We start from the raw sequence: 21,503 nt of genomic DNA, 5'->3' as shown, positions 1-21,503 counted from the left end.
TGTTCTAGATGCTCTGTATTTGGAAGTTCTTTCAGGGGGCCTATATTTAGCAGTTGACGTCCATTGGCAGAGTTTGAGGATGATGATTTCAGAGCCTACTTCCATATAGGAGAAGAAACATACTATACAGCCAGAATACTATAGTTCCAGACCTGCATCCGTGTAGGAAATGGGATTAAAAGCTTAGAACCATTACGCTGCGCCCATGTGAGTTGATGAGCTCAGGGTGATAATGTTTAGGTACTCTTGTGATCAGATGTCAATGTCAGATGACTTTATGTGTTCTCCGAAGCACGGAAATGTACATTCACCAACTTTTTCACTTTCCAGGCTGAGAATTGTAACTCTGTTTTTTGTTTGAAATAAAGGGCGGATCAATATTTTTTACCTCATCCAGGACTAGAGACGACGAGGCAGTTATACTAAATATGTTACATGTATATGTAAAAAAAAGAGTGAACGTATTACATTATTCTGCAGAAGCTTCAATTGACTGAAACACTCCAATGATAAGAAAGCTAACATTACTGTGAGCGTCTTGAATTATTGTGCCTTCCAATCCATTGGTGTTAAATCTGTGATTTCTTTGTAAAAACATTGTAACGCAACGTTTTACGTACTTGATTCTCGAAGTTTTTACCTATTTCAATTCTTTAGGTTATTAATCGCACGAATTTACGAGAAAATATAATATGACTTCTTCACAAGTCCTAGAGCTTTATGAACATGAAATTTCATTCATTATATTATTTTCAATCGCAATCACATTGGTTCTCTATTTCAATTAAATACAGACGAAATGTTTTCGCAAAATAATATTTACCTTTAAAAATCGCAAATATATTACGCTCAAATGCTACCTTGCTTCGTGATTTTTTTTTACTGTGCCCTAAGCGCATCGTGGAAGTATTAGCGTGAAGACATATCTTTAGCTTGTTTTTCGTCAACACGGAAAAGGAAACCGTAGTGGCAGGGGCTTTTTGGTCGTAAGAGGTTTAAATCGTCGGTGGCGCTCAAAAGATGAAAGAGCTTACTCGGCGTCGGCGTCGCGTCTTGATTTATTGGCCCTCAGCCGCTTGCTGTGAACATCGAAAATCGATTATGGGGCAATTTTGTTTAATAAAGCGAGCCTTTATCGGGTTCCGTAGTCTCTGAATGGGAATACATATAGGTTCACTTTTCGTTGTCCTGTCTTTTGTAGAGGCGAATAATGCTAATAAATAGAAGTATGTCTAATTACACGCACTGTACAAAGAGAATCTCTCAACGAGTCGCGAAGCTGAAGTGGCAATGGGCGGGGCACATAGTTGGAAGAGCCGATAGACGTTGGGGTCCCAAGGTGCTCAATGATGATGATGATGATGATGATGATGTTTAATTACCCCATCAGCCCCTTTATATCAGTTTAAGTAAAATGCCCCGCAGTGTTAATGATCAAGTTTGATAATAATCAAGCGTAATCAAGAGTAGTTTGATGTGTGGTTACGTAGAAAAAGTTAGTATCGTTTATAATGAACCTATCGGTTATGTGTGCATCGTTCCAAAATGGTTTTAGTCTGCCATAGCCTCGTGCATAGTTTTGTTTTGCATCGGTCTGAAATAGTTTGCAATGGCCGCTAGTAGTATGCGAACAAGCACTTATCGCTCCACTCAGTGTTAGCGCAACACTAAGGGCTTGTACACAAAACTGCGATGCGACATCGCATCATAAAAATCTACGAGGTCGCACAACGCATCGCAAGAACCTGCGAATTGATTTGCAATGCGCATTCCTGCGATGTTTCGTCACACTTGTTGACGCCATTTTTAGCACGGTCTCCTAAGCAATAACAGAAGTGCACACTTCTTTTTACGATCCATGTCACGACCTAGTTTTCTATTCAAAATACGTTCAGTACGGTTGATGGTTGTCGAAGGAATGGTCACCCTGGGAGTTGCCTTGCCGCACGAAATCGCATCGCAGCAATTCGTGTCGTAATTTTCTGCGTTGCGAATTCGCGTCGCGTCGCATCGCAGTTTTGTGTACAAGCCCTAAAACCGTTGACCTATACCTACACTGAAATAGTTTAGACTACGGGCGGAGCTGGATGTCAATCGATAACACCTAATCAAGTGTTAATCGAAGCCGAACAATGGCTGACTAGTTGCTCCTTTGAACGCTTAGCGCTCACGTTTGATCGTGTTGCTGCAAACTACATTATGTACTCACTCGTCTACGTTGTACATAGACGAGAAGCTTTAGCCTTTAAAATATAGATACTGTTAGGTGGAATATTGATAATATATTTAAAGGATAGCCGTGCCCGTGATAGGCCAGTGGATATGACTTCTGCCTCCGATTCCGGAGGGTGTGGGTTAATTATCACGTGTCCCAAACGTTGAAGGAAAACAGCGTGAGGAAACCTGCATACCAGAGAATTTTCTTAATTATCTGCGTGTGTGAAGTCTGCCAATCCGCATTGGGCCAGAGTGGTGAACTATTGGCCTAACCCCTCTCATTCTGAGAGGAGACTCGAGCTCAGCAGTGAGCCCAATATGGGTTGATAATGATGATATTTAAAGGAGTATTCTTGTATAAATATTCTTGTATACTAGCGGACGTGCGATCGTCTACGTGGATTTCAGTTTTTCACAAATCCCGCGAGAACTGTCGCGGTGTTTTTCTTAGAAGTTTTAAAGGGGAACAATTCTGTCATACTCGTACATGATTTTTGCGAAACTTTAACCGTTTACGCAGTGTAAGCTCTCAATAGGAAAAAATCCCCCGATTTTGAAACATTCTTCGTTGGTGCTCCGCTGCTATTGGTCTTAGCCAATATATAGCCTCGATAAATGGGCTATCTAACACTGAAAGAATTTTGCAATCAAACATACAAAGTCTTCAGCTTTATAATATTAGTATAGGTGTGGTTATTGTTTTAAAATTGGTTAGTAGGACAAAAGGAGGGATGAAGGCAATACATATTATAAACACTCAATTCATGTCTTGTCGTGGAAGAAGAAAATTTGCGTAAAACTACCGAATTATGGGTTGGCAAATACCTGGATGTTTTCTTAAGAAAACGGGAATAGTTAATTGAAAAAGCTTTCTTAATATTAAAAACATATGAACACATAAATTCCTGTTATCAGAATGTAAATATGTTTGTATCTATATATATGTATACAATTTAATTGATTTATGGTATGTTCAATATATTAAGTAAAATCAGCTTTATAATAAGAAAATATTTAAAATCCTAACCGGGTCATCTATATTTTGATATTTACGATTTTACAATGGCTTAAAAAGACATCTATCTCTTTAGAGGAAAACATAAGCAAGAAAGTGAATCAGTGAAGACGAAAACATGCTAAAAGTCCATGATTCATTCAACGCCTTCATCTTCCTTATGGATGGCATTATGCAAACATGAACAATGAAGGAGTAATCTATCAAAACGTTCCGGAGGAGACTCCGTCGCATACTCGGCACCCTCATTAACTTTACAGGTCACAAAATGATCCCCGAGATGTGCAATATCGGGAGTCGACAGCTTAAGGGGAAAATCGATATTATAAGTAAAAGTATTTGATGGAAATCGTTTGAGGGATTTACACGTTGCCGCGGCCTTTGATAGGTTGTATGAGTTTGTATTGTAACTTTTTCAAAAAGGGGATGTTTTGTAATGATAAGTAGACTTTAATGAGTCTGAGCTTTATGAAAAGTTGCCGTGTAATAAGTATTTAGTACATAAGGGTCTTGAGCTTTTTAATACGGGTATTCAAAAGGTTGTTTTTTTTTTGACTCATTGCCAAAAGATGCAAGTTGGTTAATATTTATAGATATTCCGTTAGTAACTTATGCATATACACTAGGTATATCAGATTATTCGAAGAAATAAACGCATTGATAAGACTAAATGACTCGTTTTTCAGTTATCTACGAGTCATGATGTAATTCGGGTTCGACTATTGGTCTAGGTTAAAATATGTACATAAGTACTTATATAACCTAATAGTCTGCTAAATTTGTCGGGAGAATATTGTTATTACAATTATAATAATATGACGGTAAATATTTAATGCCACTAGGGAACTAATACAAGTTATTATTTAAATGCAGTCAATATATTCATGTTAAAAGCATGTTAAGGTCATGTCATGATCACCGGTCAGGTATTAGTAGGTGCCCTAATAGTCCTGCACGATTTGCATGTATTAGATAAAGGTACTGACACATTAGACTTTACTTTTTTACATAACTTGCAATAGATAGATAAGTTATGTTTTTTAAGCATACGAACAATAACTGTTGAAATTATAATTGTTTCAAGCAAATTCATGGCGAACTTTTTACAAAATAGAATGAAAAAACAAATAAAGCGTGTGAGCGAAATGAATGTACTTGGAAAAGTATAAGAAAAAGTGAAAGGATAAAATCTCGTAGCAGAAGACGACGCTAAGTTAAACGTTTATATATCGGGAGCCGTTTGCGAGCGAAAAACGTGACATTTTTCACAATTTTTCAATCACAACCATTGGATTGTGCCGACAACCCGACAACGCGTCGTTGCCCAGTGGCGATGTTAGTTGACAATTTTTCTATCTGTTGAACTAGTGAAAAGTTTCCATTGCGTTGTAGTACTCTTGTACTTGGTTCTCTACAGTCGTTATTCAGGTAACTTAAAAACCTCAATAGCTCAACGGTAAAGCGGTCGGACTCATCACCCATGGGTTCGATCCCCGCCCGCCTGTGGGTATTATCGTACCCTCTTCTACAGTCTTTCCCGACTAATTGGAGGGGAATATAATCTGAAATTGAAAATGCGCCCTGTCTTTGAATGTGAAAGTTACAAAGTGCCATACACAAGAAAGAAGAAGAAGAAGAATGTGAAAGTCAATGTCATCGGATACGTTTGACAGTAAATTCATTCTATGTATTATCTTTGTCATACTGACAGATTTTCTAGAGATTTCGAGAAAATGTGTCAAATTAATGTCAAATGCCTAGAAAAAATGTACCTTTAGTAATTTAGCCGAGTAACCAACTTAGATTATTCTAAAAATTTTACTCAATCTCTGCATATAATTCAAGTGACCTGAACTGAACAATATAATATGTTCTAATTTATGGTCAATTTTTAGCTTTGTATAGTTTGAATATTTTGGGGCCAATTTTGTATGGAAGCTAGGTCTCTCCTTTATTTTACTGTTATACATTGTAATGTAGTTCAGAATTAATTATGAATAATGTAACAATGATCAATGATTCTTAAAAAAACTGTTCTGACATCTTCCTATTGATATTGTTTTTACGTAGTTACTAATAAGCAATGTGTAAGGTCTCTTACTTGATGGAATTTGTGCAGCTGTACTTCATTGATCAATTGTCTTAATTAGAATATTGTTTAATATTATAAAAATGATCGACACTTTATAAATCGTGTTTGAAGCAGGATATAATTTAATTACTTCAATTATTATAAATTAATGTGTTTCTTCAAAATCAATACATACCTAGTGGTTAAACATATTGATTAAGTAAATACAATAATACTTTACTATTTTTATATTAATAATTGATAGTGATTGTAACAGGGTCGATCATTATCACCCCCATTATATATCAATTATTACCGGTGAACATTTTAATCACTTGAGAAATTCCAATTTAACTTTTCGTAAAAAGAAAAAAGTTTTAATGAATGATGAATTGCAAATATAAACATTTCTCCATGGGAAACGAATCGCCTTCAAATTATGTACCTACAAAACATTCCCTGAAATGTAAAGTTCATCTTAATACCGTATGTCCCGCCCAAATCGTATCAGTAATTTTAGATAAAATCGCGGATATACAAACACATACACGTAAGAAGGGGAAAAAGCCTTGTCGTACATACATACATTATAATACAGATCAAATAAATATAAGCCGAGTCAGCGGGAATAAAAACACAACTGCCTTTTTCACCAGAATTATCGCATATAATCTATTGTATTTATAATACATAAGAATAATCAATGACAATACATGGGTATTTATGCACTTTTACATATAATTATAGACTTTTTCCTCACACCGATCTCTCTTTTGTCCTCTCTCTGTACCATATATCCTTTCCCTCCAACTCGTCGACCGACTACGTCACTCTCTCTGCTCTGATTGGTCAATGTTTCTCTGCGTCGACGCTATTGGCTGATTACAGTAAACTTACGTCTAAAAATCTAACAAATAATTAATCACATTTAAATAGTTGAAAGAGAATAGCTTAATTAATTTATACTTCCAAATTTACGGAGTATCGACTGTGGGATTTGTGGCCATCTTTAACAGAACCTAACATAAAGAACTAAGAGCAGTAGCTCAATTGCGAAATGCCGATTTCAATGCGTTAATACATTCTGTCAACGTCAAACTATGATTTTCGTTTCGCGATTTTGTGTCGCAATCGCTAATAGAGCAATGCGGATAATGACACTACCGATAAATTTAAAACAATGAAAAATTCTTTTGCGCAAGTTATTTAGCCATTTGAACCGCAGGCTGTATATTGTAATGTTATATCTATCTATTGTGTTGGTGGTTGGTTGGTGGTTTGTGTTGGTGGTAAGAGCTGTGATAGCCCAGTGGATATGACCTCTGCCTCCGATTCCGGAGGGTGTGGGTTCGAATCCGGTCCGGGGCATGCACCTCCAACTTTTCAGTTGTGTGCATTTTAAGAAATTAAATATCACGTGTCTAAATCGGTGAAGGAAAACATCGTGAGGAAACCTGCATACCAGAGAATTATCTTAATTCTCTGCGTGTGTGAAGTCTGCCAATCCGCATTGGGCCAGCGTGGTGGACTATTGGCCTAACCCCTCTCATTCTGAGAGGAGACTCGAGCTCAGCAGTGAGCCGAATATGGGTTGATGACGACGATTGTGTTGGTAAAAATTAAAAAAGCTGCTTATTATAAGATAAGGTGTGTCAAGTCACGTTTAGCTCAAACATTAATACCGAGGGAGTCATTTCCCCCTTCCAGTAAGCTTTGGGTGAGTAACCCAAATTTTTGCAGAGTCCATTACGTTGCATAGCAGAATAGGCGCTGAATGCGAACGTAAAGGTGCTTTAATTAGGTTATATGGCCTTCCGTAATGCTACAATGGACTGGCCTCAGACAATTGCGCCTTTGAATTTCGTGTGTGGATGTTGGTAATTTAATGTGTAGGTAACTTTGTGGTGGAGCGCTCGTTTAATTAATTTACTTTTGTGAAAAGTCTAAACTGAAAATATTCTAAATAAGATATGAAGTAAGAACAATGAATGTGAACTAGAAGTTGAATAAAAGATATCTGCAACTGCATGGTTAATAGTTCCAAAATTAACCAATCGAAAAATATTAGAGCAATGATTTGATTAAAAATAATTTTGATTAAAAATAGTTTGCTAATGATGATGAGTGTCATCATCATCAGCAGACTATCATCATATACATCAGACTTATTGCAGAAGAGATATAGGAGACCCTTCACTTAATGCTGGTTGGCGGAAATAAGGATCATCATCATCATCATATCAGCCGATGGACGTCCACTGCAGGACATAGGCCTTTTGTAGGGACTTCCAAACATCACGATACTGAGCCGCCTGCATCCAGCGAATCCCTGCGACTCGCTTGATGTCGTCAGTCCACCTGGTGGGGGGTCGGCCAACACTGCGCTTACTAGTGCGGGGTCGCCATTCCAGCACTTTGGGACCCCAACGTCCATCGGCTCTTCGAACTATGTGCCCCGCCCATTGCCACTTCAGCTTCGCAACTCGTTGAGCTATGTCGGTGACTTTGGTTCTTCTGCGGATCTCCTCATTTCTGATTCGATCACGCAGAGATACTCCTAACATAGCTCGTTCCATCGCCCGCTGTGTGACTCTAAGCCTTCTTATGAGGCCCATAGTTAGCGACCAAGTCTCGGAACCATAGGTCATCACTGGCAACACGCACTGTTCGAAGACTTTTGTCTTCAGGCACTGAGGAATTTCGGACGAAAAGATGTCGCGAAGCTTCCCGAATGCAGCCCAGCCGAGTTGGATTCGACGGTTCACCTCTTTCTCGAAATTGGACCTACCTAACTGGATCATATGTCCTAGGTATATGTATTCGTCTACAATTTCGAGTGCAGCGTTCTCAACTATAACTGGGTGGAGCGATACATGAGCATTACACATTATTTTTGTTTTGTACATGTTCATTTGCAGGCCCACCTGTTGAGAAACGCTGCTGAGGTCATTGAGCATGGTACTAAGGTCATCCAGAGTTTGTGCCATGATGACTACATCATCCGCGAACCGCAGTTGAGTGATGTACTCGCCATTGATGTTGATGCCAAGTCCGCTCCAGTCCAGAAGCTTAAAGACGTCTTCCAGTGCGGCGGTAAATAGCTTCGGAGAGATCACATCTCCCTGACGCACTCCTCGCTGCAACTGGATTGGCCTCGTAGTCTGATCCTGAATACGGACTGACATAGTGGCGTTTTCGTACAAGCACTTCAACGCTTGGATATACCTGTAATCAATTCGGCATCTCTGCAATGACCTTAGCACAGCCCAGGTTTTCACCGAATCGAAGGCTTTCTCATAGTCCACAAACGCTAAGCAAAGTGGCTGGTTATACTCGTGAGTCTTCTGTATAACCTGCCGCAGCGTATGGATGTGGTCTATGGTACTAAAGCCTTTTCGGAAACCGGCTTGTTCGGGAGGCTGGAAGTCGTCAAACCTATTAGCGAGACGATTCGTAATGACTCTCGAGAACAATTTGTAAACATGGCTTAGCAGTGAGATGGGTCTGTAATTCTTCAGCAAAGTGTTGTCACCTTTTTTGAAGAACAGAACCACCACGCTCCTATGCCACGCCTCAGGCGTCGTGCCCTCGTGAATGACGGAATTGAACAATCGCTGAAGGAAATAAGGATAATATAGTTAAACTCTCTTATTTATGGCCTCTATCAGATGTTTTAATGCCAATGACCGGGATCGACAGCTTAATGTATTTTCCAAGGTCTCAACTAGACCAACGAGGCAGTTAGTTTTATGGAGGCTACCGATTTCAAGGTGGCCTTTGGATACCTATTTTAACCGACTTCAAAAAAGGAGGAGGTTCTCAATTCAACGAGTATGTACTTTTTTATCGTTTGTTACCTTATAAATTCGTCATTTCTCAACGAATTTTGAAAAATACTTTTTTGTTTGAAAAAGTATACTTTTAGATTTGGCCTACTAAATTTTCATGAAAATTGGTTCAGTAGTTTTGTGTTAAAATGAAACTTCCCGTACTGGCGTTCACTATGTTAGGACACACTAAAAACAGAAAAATAAAATCTTCTTAACTAAAAAATTTAAGCAACTTCAAAATCGCTTAAATTAACTAAAAAGCGAAAATTTACATCGTATGTGCTACCTTCTGATCATTTTGAAGGCGGTGCCAACACAGTGATGCATTAACTTAAGCCGATTAAATCATAAAGTTTTAGGATGCACAGACAGTTCTTTCCTGTGGTTCTTTCTGAAACGGCTTTAATTAATATGTCACTGGCTTGGCATCGCCTTCAAAGTGATTAGAAAATACACATACGATGTTCTTTTAAGCTTTTTAATTATTTGTGATTTTGAAGTCGGTTCAATTTTGTTTTTTAAAAAGATTTTATATTTTATTCAATGACAAATAAAGCCCATGATTGCAATCTTACCTGATATTAAGTGACGATGCAATCTAAGTAGCAGGTTTACCTACTTCAAACAAAAGACTTGTACCTAGTTTATTTTACCCATACTTTCGTTTCGCTAAGTCGTTTGGCAGTACGTCTTTGTTGGTCGGGTAGTCGATGCCCTATACCAGACTAGACTGGAACCAATTCAGAAAATATCAGTTTTCTTTTTGATGCAATACAGTCTTTAGCAAACCTGGATCTTAGAGATATTATCTAAGCAGAGCTAAATACTGTCTCTTTTTACTAAATCATAATTTCTCCATTATTTCCCATTTCTCGGAGCAACTTTGCCATTCGAGTTTCCGAGTCAACGCTCCTCAAGGCCCTTATAACCCGCGCCGTATCCTCTACATCCGCTCCTAATAAGGGCCTCGGCACTTAATTGACTTAACATAGGATTAATAACGGGTAAACGTTGAAATATGTCAGCATCACCCTCTTGAACTTGACTGTGTTATTTTGTTGTTAGTGTTTGATAGATTAAAAGATTACCATCATCATCGTCATCATCATCATGATCATCATCTTCATAATCATCATCATCATCATCACCATCATCACCATCATCATTATTATCAGCACTGTCTAAACAGGATCTGTAAATACTTGCAGTTTCCATGGTCATTAGCCACCACCATCCAACGGCTCTCTGTAGCTCACTTGATGTCGTTGTTCTACTAATGGGGGTTAGACCAACACTGGTCACTGGTCTTTCCGGTGCAGGTTCGCACAAGGTTACTACTTGATTTTAAATATCTTTCTTTATCGATTCTGCAAACATCGGGTCTTAATATGTAATGTGTTATTTGAATAAATATTTAGTTCCTGGCTCCAGCTTGTAATTTTTTTTCATGTTTTAGTATGTTATCTAGGTTTGTAGACACACAGTTAGAAATAGTATGACCGCGCAACCCGTGCCGCTGTAACGAGCGCTGCCGAGCACCCTCGAGCGCGCCGGCAGGGCTGCCAAAATCTCTACATTAATTAAGAGAATCTCGAAAGTTGGTACTCAAATAATAATTGATTCGTTAAGTCTCGAACCCGCGTTTCTGTCTGGCGTTGTGACTTAAATTTAAAAATACACATCGTTTATTTAAACTTGACTTTATGACTTTATTGTACAAGATTTATAAATAACTAGCAAACGCAACGCGGTTTCACCCGAGTATTTCCCGCTGTCGTAAGAATACGGGGATGAAATATATCCTATAGCACCCGGGGATAGTGTAGCTTCCCAACAGTGAAATAAATTTTGAAATCACCCGCACTCTTAAAAATAAATAAGTTTCACACTATTATAGGAGTATCATAGATTTTCTATTGATTACCTATTTAGAACAATAGGAAATGTCTCGTATAAACTTTTATTCTATAAAGTACATACAGTTACATTTAGTTTAAAACCTATATACATTATACCAGAAATATCTGTTTAATAGGGCAAAATAGACTTACTTTCCTTCTCTTCCTTATGTAAAGCATAAGGTCTGTAAAAAAAATTTCAGTATTATATTAAAAATTACCCATTAGCTTGATCCTAAATCAAAAATTGTACGTTCCTAGGTGGCTTACAACGTAACCTTGTCTTCGAAGAATCTTCTTCTTTAATAGTACCATCTCCTATCAGAGCTAATTATAATTAACCTTTATTCACTGCTTCCCGAAACAGTGATCTAGGACTCATATTGACCATTGTCGTAAGTTCTTGAGCCAAGAGTATATTATGTAAAAATCATTTTTCGATTTCTACGTTGATAACAACGTAATTCACATTGTCTTCGCAGTATGTAAAAATAATTTTTCTATGTTTTAAAAGTCGAGACAGAATATAGATCGTAGATTCGGTCCCTCAATAACGAGCGGGACAAGCACCATCCAGCGCTTTAGTTGGGTTTCCAAGCTCGCTTTGTACGATGGAATCTGAATTGATGGTACTCGACAGATCATTTGCCATACAGATATTGTTATATTACAATAACTTATAGACTTATAGATTTACGAAAGGAAGTTGAATCACAACGAGGTAAATTTTATTACCTGACTGCAAGAAGGGTTATGTTTTTCGCGCGTATCTTTTATGTATGTAATATTCTAATAATTTTCCAAACCGCTGAACGGTTTTACATAATTAAGATATCGTTAGTGTCTTAATAACCCAAGTGTTCTTAGATAGGTAAAGTTAAAAAACCAATACGACAACAGTAAGACGGTATAAACTCGAGGTAAAAACGATTGAATATTGCGATATGGGTATCAAATTCAAAAACCTCAAATTTAAAATGGTATATCATGACCATTTTAAAAAACGTACAATTAGAAAAATATTAAAACATTATTTATTAAATTATTAGGATAAATAGGTATGTTATTTTGGAAATAGGTGAATAAAAAGTTAAAATGCAGTTTTTGAAATAGGTATTGTAAATATTGCTCTTACCTTTTCTTTCACCGTGCAATGATGGCAACTAGTTTATACTTAGATATTTCAAATTAATATTGTTGCCTATTATTCTTTGCATTATGCAAGTTGCGTCTTTTGTAAAGTATCTCGAGTTGAATTAAGTCGATTATTTTTTTTTAAGTTTAGTAATTATTAATTAACAAAATTTTGTCATATATCTCTTGTGTCAGCCCTACGCTACAAACGTCCGCTAACCGCTAGGTTCTAAACGAGTTCAGTAACTCAAGGGTCTTTTGCGAGATCCTTTGAGTGCTCCATGATTTTCGGTCACCTGACTCTGCAGCGATTGGGTTAAGCCGGGGGTTCTGTAAAGGTTAAGTCTGGACGGTATTTGCATTTTGTTGAGTATAATAATAGTTTATTTCACCTAGATACCCAGATGTTTATATGTACCTATCGATAAAAAAAATCCGTAAATCATTTACTCGTAGCATACCCGTCATTAGGTCCTAGCTAATATCACATTTTTACTTTCTTAATAGGCGTACCACGGGGCTCAATAGTGAGTCCATTTCTATTTGTAGTGTATACGGCCAATAAACGAATTATCTTTATCGTTAACGTTTATCCTTACAGTAATGTAGATTACGTATATTTGATTTTCTTTCCTGAATATCAGATAGGTAATGCAGTGTACCTATTAATTATTATTGAATACAGTAATATTTATTAAAAGTAGTTAACTTCCTATACGAATGGATTGTATGCCCTTCAGAATATTGAATATATTTTCATATCGGCATTTTAATATGATCTCCCTATCTGGTAATGAGATATTTTTTGCTTCTATAAATATTAAAATAAATGATTTTCCGTGAATCGTCACTTTTAAGTACATAATAATTAACATTTAATAAAGTGTTTTTTACCCGAAACAACTTTGAATCAAAAGGTTAACTTGAAAGGCGATCCGCTCATTTTCCAAGGTCTAATCTGACCAAACATTACAAATAATTACCTAAGTAACTACATTTAATCCTCTTTGGCTATGTTAGGAGAACATTGATAATACCTATTAAATTGATTTAGTCCGGTCAAGTTAGATGTCCGAAAAGTGCCCTCGCATAAATTCATAAGAAACTGATAATAATTTATATGAACTTTAGGAATACCGTTATCGTGAAATCTAAAAATCCAATAAAACCATTTTTGGAAACTTTGTCTAGCATATTTTTTTTTAACTCATCTTCTTAACATTTTCATGGTAATTATTATTACCCTAACTTATAAATAATTTTTTTTTTAGGAATTTAACACTATGATCTTATAAACTCCACTTACATTTACACAATTTATTTTCACATTTTCATTATAATGATGGATGATGATATCATGTAGGTAAATCAGTTTCATAGAAATTTAGACAACGGTGAATGTGTATTTTAGTTTTGGGCTAGTGCCTCATACTGCATCCTAATGCTTTCATCCAGTAGTTATTTGACCAAAACCAAGACAACTGATTGTCGTGCCTATAAGTAAGCGATAACATAATTGATTTTGAAATTACACTGATTCATTGTTTCACCAATATATTTTAAGCTTACTGGTCACTCATAATAATTAGCATCAAGTTGTGACTGTAATTTTGTGTTTACTTTTATTTCATAATATATTTTTTAATTAAAGCATAAAAATCTATTACTCAATGACAATGGTTAAACTTGTTTCACTCGTTATTTCATACATAAATAACAAGTGAAACAAGTTTAACCATAACGAGAGACACTGAGTATTTCATACAGAAACCTCAGACAAGTTGTTCTCTTTTTTTAGGGAATACGAATCCTATCTAATCGTCTATTTACTTCTCTGTCTACAGTTCAAACTTACATAAACGTCAGTTTTCTAGATTTACAAACACGTATCAAATACGCTCCCGTTATTCCGGATTTTGTGAGTTTAGTTTGCCAAGTTCAGGCTTTTACTGTAAATAATTACATTGTATGTGTGTGTATAAATCGTTATTGTGTTTATTGATAAATGTTCTCTTTTGTCCACAGATTCCGTGGCGGAATAAACAAAAAGGTGAGTTTGTGGCTTTTTTTTTGTTTGGGATACAAATAGGAATCGCAAGAAAACACATTACCGGCCTTAATGGAATGGAAATGGAAAAAATACGGGTAACGTTAGAGAATACCATTAAACAATTTCAATAAAGGCCGATTGATGTCATTTTCTTTCAGCCATTAATTCACCTATTGTGAGTGACGTCGGGCTATCGGGGCAGAGATTCAATCAATTGACCCAAACAGTCGCGGGTCGGGCTACTGAGGGCACGGATTTAGGGATGCTTGATTCATTATTTTTAACGTCGATTAATGGAGATTGTTTGGTTTGTATACCAAATTACAATAGAAAAATTTATAAACTTGTATACCTTTTAAATACTGAAGCAATTTATGTTACCGACGTCGGGTTTTCGGGATACGGATTGAATCGATCGACGAATGAGGGTTTGAGGGAGGGTCACATAAATATTTTTATTTGATATGGAATTGTCTTTGTATTTACGATAACTGCATTGCTAATTTCAACAAAGTAATTTTATTAAAAAGCATAAATAGAGCCATGGTAGCCAATGGATATGACTTCTGCCTTCGATTCCGGAGGGTGTGTGTTCGAATCCGCGCCGGGGCTTGCACGTCCAGCTTGTCAGTTGTGTGCATTTTAAGAAATTAAATATCACATGCCTCAAACGGTGAAAGAAAACATCGTTGTGAAACCTGCATACCAGAGAATTTTCTTGTGTGAAGTCTGCCAATCCGCATTGGGCCAGCGTGGTGGACTATTGGCCTAACCCCTCTCATTCTGAGAGGAGACTCGAGCTCAGCATTGAGCCGAATATGGGTTGATAATAATGTTAATAAATAAGTAACATCTAATTGTCGAATAACTTAACACCATATACTTCGTTTTGTCCACGAAACAATGACGAATATTACATTCCTTTTAGTACGCATTAGTAGTAATTTATTAATGGCATCGTTACATTGATGACTAGGCCCATTATAATTATACAATACATACTCAGAATTCCCGCACTACCCGTAATTTTGGTGACATCATCAGTACGCATTCCCAGTATTACTGACGTTCGTCCATCACACTATTATTATAAAGGCAAAGATTGTGTGTTGTTGGTCTCTTTCACGCCGAAACTACTTACTAGGGTACTTAGCCGATTTGGCTGAGATTTAGCAATTATATAGATTAAAACTAAAGCTTTATTTGACTGTACCTGTGTACTGTCGCAGCAACGATTCACTCACACTATAATTATGAAATTTATTTAACTACCCGCTAATGATTGTTCTTTGATTTTCTTCTCTTTTTGTTTGTTATTTAATTATTTCTTAAATATTGTATTGTGTAATAATAACCAGGGCACAGTAAAACCAACTGTGCTTTGTGTTGCATCATGGTTAGGCTTAATTTAAATATGTTTTTTGTAGAATAATAAATAAAGAAATAAACCTATGCGTGTGACTTTAATAAGTACATTAGAAAGTAAATTAAATGAGTTTACACTGTATATCTTCCCTATAATGTATTGATCGCGCATAATTCGCGAACAACATAAACCCGGGGACATTGAGGCACGGATTCAATCAATTGACCTAACCTGAGGCGGGACTGTGGGAGTACAGAATCATTACTTTTCCCGTTAATACCGATTGAGAGTTGCGTCTAAAAGAGACAAATTTGTTTCCAATCTATAAAAAAATAATTAAAAATCCCCTCCTTTTTTAAGTCTGTTAAATGCTACCGAAATAAATATGGCGGCATTTTCCAGCACGAATTTAATCACAATAAGCAATTTTTGTGATGAAAAGTTACAGTATCAACTAAAATCTATATTCATACTACCTATCTATGTAACAAAATTAATTTATGGAAGAGAAATGAGTGTACACTGTATATCCTCCCATTTTTGTATTAATCGCGCCTAATTTGCGAACAACATAAAGCCGGGGCCATTGGGGCACGGATTCAATCAATTGACCCAACCAGAGGCGGGTCGGGTAACTGAGAGCACGGACTATGGGAGTCCCGAATCATTACTTTAACCGTTATTAACGATAGTGTTGCGCCTAATGGGGACGATTTGGTTTCGAGATAAATTTAATGGTGCTCTCGCCATAAATCCTGGCCGTTCTCAATTGTTACCTATTAAATGCCTGACGCGTACACTTTTGTTGGACACGTAATTTTGAATGGGGCATGCAATGGTTTATATTCCATCGGTGCTTTAGGGTGCTCTTCCACCAGAGATGTGCTATGCAATTATGCTTTGAAGATGTGAAATCAAAGCTACGAAAATATGTGACCGTTCCCACCAATACTCTATGTATGCGAGATCCATAGCACACATCCATAGCAGGCATCCATAGCACGCATGCATAGCACACTTCCATAGCACGCATCCTTCAATATAAAAAACATATCTTAGTTGAATCCGTTTCCACCAGTGCTATCTATGTGTATCAATGAATATGATTGGATATCAAACGCATCCATAGCAACGTAGCGTAGCACATCTCAGGTGGAAAAGCACCCTTATGCTTGTAAACGTTGAGTGCCAATGGCTTGTAAGATATATTTTTTATATACTATGACAAGTTAGCCCTTGACGGCGATCTCATCTGATGTTAAGTGGTGATACAGTCGAAGATGGAAGCGAGGATACTTGGAAGAGCTATAAGTTCATTTCTACCCATAGCCCTGGCGTTTTCTACACGACATCCTACCGGAACGATAAGATTGACTGACTTCACAATTATTAGAAAGAATTCTCGTCTACTGTGATAATTATCACAGCTGCCGAACAAAATCAATCAGCCAGTTAACTTATTAACCATCGAGTTACGTATTTAGGTAGATGAATTTACTTTGCGAGACGGATATCTCAGCATTCCATAGACTCACCGTGCGGGAGAATTGAAATTTTTAACAGAAGAATAATAATATAAATTACTACCCAACCGACCTGAAACGGATAAAACACACAAAATTTGTAATATTACAATTTATTACTCTACTGTTTAAAACCTATACTAATATAATAAAGCTGAAGAGTTTGTTTCTTTCATTGATTGATCTCTCTCAGGAACTACTGGTCCGATTTGAAAAATTCTTTCAGTGTTAGATAGCCCATTTATCGAGCAAGGCTATATGCTATATAATATCCCCGTATTCCTACGGGAACGGGAACCACGCGGGTGAGACCGCGCGGCGTCAGCTAGTAAATAATAATGATAATTGTTGCACACAATAAAATTACAGTAATCCTTTTGTGATCTATAAACTGTGACTAAACGAGGTCAAACTTAACGAAAATAAAAATGTTATTTAACAGACGTAGATGAATGTTGCACCGCTGCAAGGTTACCGGCATAGACAGGATGACGACGTTTACACGATCGTTTATACTGTACACGATCGCATTGGGATATGGGTTTTATCGCTTTTAAATTTTGTTTGATGCGTTTTGTCGGTTGGGTGATGTTATTAGCCTCTCCTGGGACGTCATTTAGATATCAGACAGACACCGTACCTTCATTCATCTTCTTTGTGTTGTTTATCATATTGTGGGAAATAGTAGTCTGAGACGGATATGACGTCAGGTGGCGCGACTTGTTTCCGTAAAGAGTGGGGAGTTAGAGATGGGTACCGATCGGTTGGCGGGAATGACTTGCGATGTAAGGCGCTCGTAAGGTGGTCGGTTTAAGTATATTCGTGGCGTTCGAGCCGTCCACATTTTTTGGGTTACTTGGGATAGGCGGGGAGAGTTACTTGAGTGGAAAAGGAGAGTTAACTACGAAAGGCGCCCTTAACCCTACCCACAATGTTCACAAGTGCGTAACTCAAATCAAGATCATTCTCTGCTGTTCTAGGGTCTTATTTTGGTTACAGTTTGATTTGTCTATTAACTTGTCCTGACAAATATTGTAAATCATAACCTTTGTTCGACATTGGATTTCTTATTTTTGTCATCCACTTCTGAGTCTGCTAAAAGTATAGATATAAACTGTTTCGTTGGTTCAGTGGTTAGTCGTTGTGGCCACAGATCAGGAGGTCGTGAGTTCGAATCCTGGGTCGGGTTATAAGATAATAATATTACAAGAAATTTTCAATTGTAATTCTCAGCAAGAAGTGGGGAAGTTGGTGGTGTTACAGTCCCGCGCCTCCCTCTACCCTCGTCCCGGTCGTTATCATTAACGTAACATTAACAATTAATTTAACATTAACACCCTAAACCTGCCAACCTACATTGGAGGAGCGTGGTGGGTCTAAGCTCCATATCATCTCCTGTAAGGAGAGGGCCCTTAATAATAGGCTATTAATAATGATGATGATGTAGGTATCTGTTAGTCCGTTAGTCTGTCTTTGAAACATTCTCACTAAAATGTAAAACAATTTTTGGTTTAGAGGATGCAAGCTTGAATTGATAAGTATCCCATGATATTTAAAATTATTTTTAATACCTATTTCATATATAGGAGTTGATATTTAATAAAGAAATCGTGACTGAAACGTGACGGCGTTAAAAAAAAATAACACTGTTTAGTGTCGTAATCAACCAGGTATGAAGGCTGTAGCCAAAGAAGGTACTTTTTGATGCAATTCTTTTTTCGTACCGGATACCAGTATTATTCGCGAAACGAGACGTGTTTTCTATTAAATAGGTATCTTGTATCTTGATAGTACCACTTTACAATACGCTAAAAAAACATCTGGACAACTGACACAACTCGTGTGTGAAATAATAGTACGATCGTACAAACTGTATGTCGCTCGACAAAAAGTTTCGTTGCAAACATATTATTTTCCCTGTAAGTGCCAAATGGTAGACGTCCGTAGATCCGCATCGTACTTATCGGACGGATCGCATCAAACGGATCGTAGTGTTCTTTGCATAGTAAGTCATAGAAGTGCGTCCACTGATCCGATCGCACGAATCTACCGTACAATAAAAATCCGTTTAATGCGATGCGTTCGACACGACAAAAAAATTGATTTTAGATAGAAAAATTTGAAAAATCTGAAAAATAAATAAAACTTGGTCACCCCAGGGATTTTTTCAAAATTATTCAAATTACTTTTAGATAATTAGGTGGTGTCTACCATTTGCATTTTATCCATTAATTACGGGACAGCCTGTATAATGTATTGGTCAATGTAATAAATAATAAACCAAATCATACAACACTACTACAGTAGTAAAAATATGAGCTTATACATATGATACCATCCACGCCAACTTACAATGCAAAAGAAGAGAGAATTTGCCGGTCAAAGAATTAACGTCAGCTTGTTTGATATAAGCACACGTCCTTTATTCGAAGGTACTGTATCCAAAAGTAGGTTTTTTAAATTAATCAGCGACTTTAAAAAAAAACACTATGCTTAAAGAATAGAAGAAGAAGAAAGTTCTTGAATCCTTTCATCACGTTTAACGTTTATTTCGTAGAGTGGTATACCACCCAATTTGATCAAGCAATATATTGTATTCGTAGTAAGCTTCGATACAATTATATCAGTGTTGCTATTATTAGGATTAAATTGGTTTAGTAGACCGCTAATTGATTGCGGTTATTCAGTGTATTAATTAGCTACGGCTATATCCAAACAGTAGTCAAATTGAAACATTTTGTTTTTTGAATCTGGCACATCATTTGTGTGTATAAACTCCCTGATACTGTGTGAAGGTGTTTGTTAATATATTGTTATAAAACACGATTATTGTAGTAATGAGGGTCTCTATTTCGATCTAGTCTGTCCAAAAAGGCATAGACTATTTTATTAAAATATCTTTACAGTAGAATGCGCTCATTATTTTAATTAAAACATCATCTACATTAGCAAAATAGCAACTTCTTTTAAGCCTTTGCTCCTGTACCTTACCTAGAACTAGCTCAACGAGTATAATTTATTATATGGCTACTACTAAAGCAATATTTCTTGGAGCAGAAAAAGACATGGCGATAATATTTCACAATTTCCCCTACTATAACTGAATAGTACTAGAAGTATATCAAAAGTACGTTGAAAAATATGTTGCGAGTAGGTTAGGTAAAAATTTTCTGGTCAAACCTTTATTACTTATCATTAATTATTATAGTTTGGCCAGGAAGTTTTGGAGGCAACCTACTCAACTCAACTCAAAATATTTTTCAACTTCTTAATTTTGATATACAACACTTTCATCAATTAAACAAATGGATGAAGGTCAAATCTAATTCGGATCTTTTACTTTACTAGATCCGTGATAGGCGTGATAGCCCAGTGGATATGACCTCTGCCCCCGATTTCGGAGGGTGTGGGTTCGAATCCGGTCCGGGGCATGCACCTCCAACTTTTCAGTTGTGTGCATTTTAGGAAATAAAATATCACGTGTCTCAATCGGTGAAGGAATCATGAGGAAATCTGCACACCAGAGAATTTCTTAATTCTCTGCGTGTGTGATGTCTGCCAATCCGCATTGGGCCAGCGTGGTGGACTATCGGCCTAATCCCTCTCATTCTGAGAGGAGACTCGAGCTCAGCAGTGAGCCGTATATGGGTTGATAACGACGATGACGACTTTACTAGATTGCAAAAAAGTTTCAAACAAAAAGTCGCATGTGTGACCTTACCTTTAACGTCTTTTGCAACGGTCCGCACTGAACCGTTGTGGTCAGCTTGTGTTACTGCTCTTGTTTTTACAGTGTTTGTATTCACGTTAACTGGATAGCGTTCTGTTTAAACGGTAAACGGTTTAATTTCGTAAGTGACTCTGTTGTGAGAGAATTGAATTACCCGATAAAGTTGTTGTGGGCTTTTTATTGTTCAAGTGGAAATGTTTTTATTTATTTTCCGATGTCTTGTTAAAACTGTTGTAAATAAGTCATTTATCTATACTAATATTATAAAGAGGTAAAGTTTGTAAGTTTGTAAGTTTGTCACATTTTTTAAATGGGGTAATCTTCGGAACTACTGGTCCGATTTCAATAATTCTTTCACCAGTAGAATGCTACATTATCGGGGAGTGCTATAGGCTATATTTTATATTAGTATTATATATATTCGCCGAGTTAACACAGTTTTTGTCATACAGGTCGGACCGAAAATCCTCTTAAGCAGACTTATTCGCATGCGCTGCCTTAACCATTGTGTAAAATTGAAATTAATGTATGGAGGCTTTATGTATCTTTAAAAGTTCTACAAAAAAGTCCGCGACACCATATATCTATCTTCTATATATTAGTAGATATAGTACCTTTTGTCTTTTAAAAATTATAAATTTTATATACTTAGGTTTGCGTCATTATTTA

At 36.8% G+C, this 21,503-nt stretch overlaps 1 protein-coding gene across 7 annotated transcripts in view; it reads left to right on the top strand.

Moving 5' to 3' along the window:
• Nucleotides 1-21,503, top strand: part of LOC112054984 (putative polypeptide N-acetylgalactosaminyltransferase 9) — a 214,629-nt gene that overhangs the window by 158,124 nt on the left and 35,002 nt on the right. For all 7 annotated transcript variants that reach the window (XM_052885433.1, XM_052885434.1, XM_052885430.1 and 4 more), the window contains one exon: nucleotides 14,191-14,215. The gene's annotated coding sequence lies outside the window, so the exon portion shown is untranslated. The remainder of the gene's footprint in view (nucleotides 1-14,190; nucleotides 14,216-21,503) is intronic.

Source organism: Bicyclus anynana, chromosome 14 (assembly GCF_947172395.1).
Source record: "Bicyclus anynana chromosome 14, ilBicAnyn1.1, whole genome shotgun sequence".
NCBI lineage: Eukaryota > Metazoa > Arthropoda > Insecta > Lepidoptera > Nymphalidae > Bicyclus > Bicyclus anynana.
The sequence above is the reverse complement of the archived record's forward strand: the minus strand, read 5'-3'. Positions and strand labels throughout refer to the sequence as shown.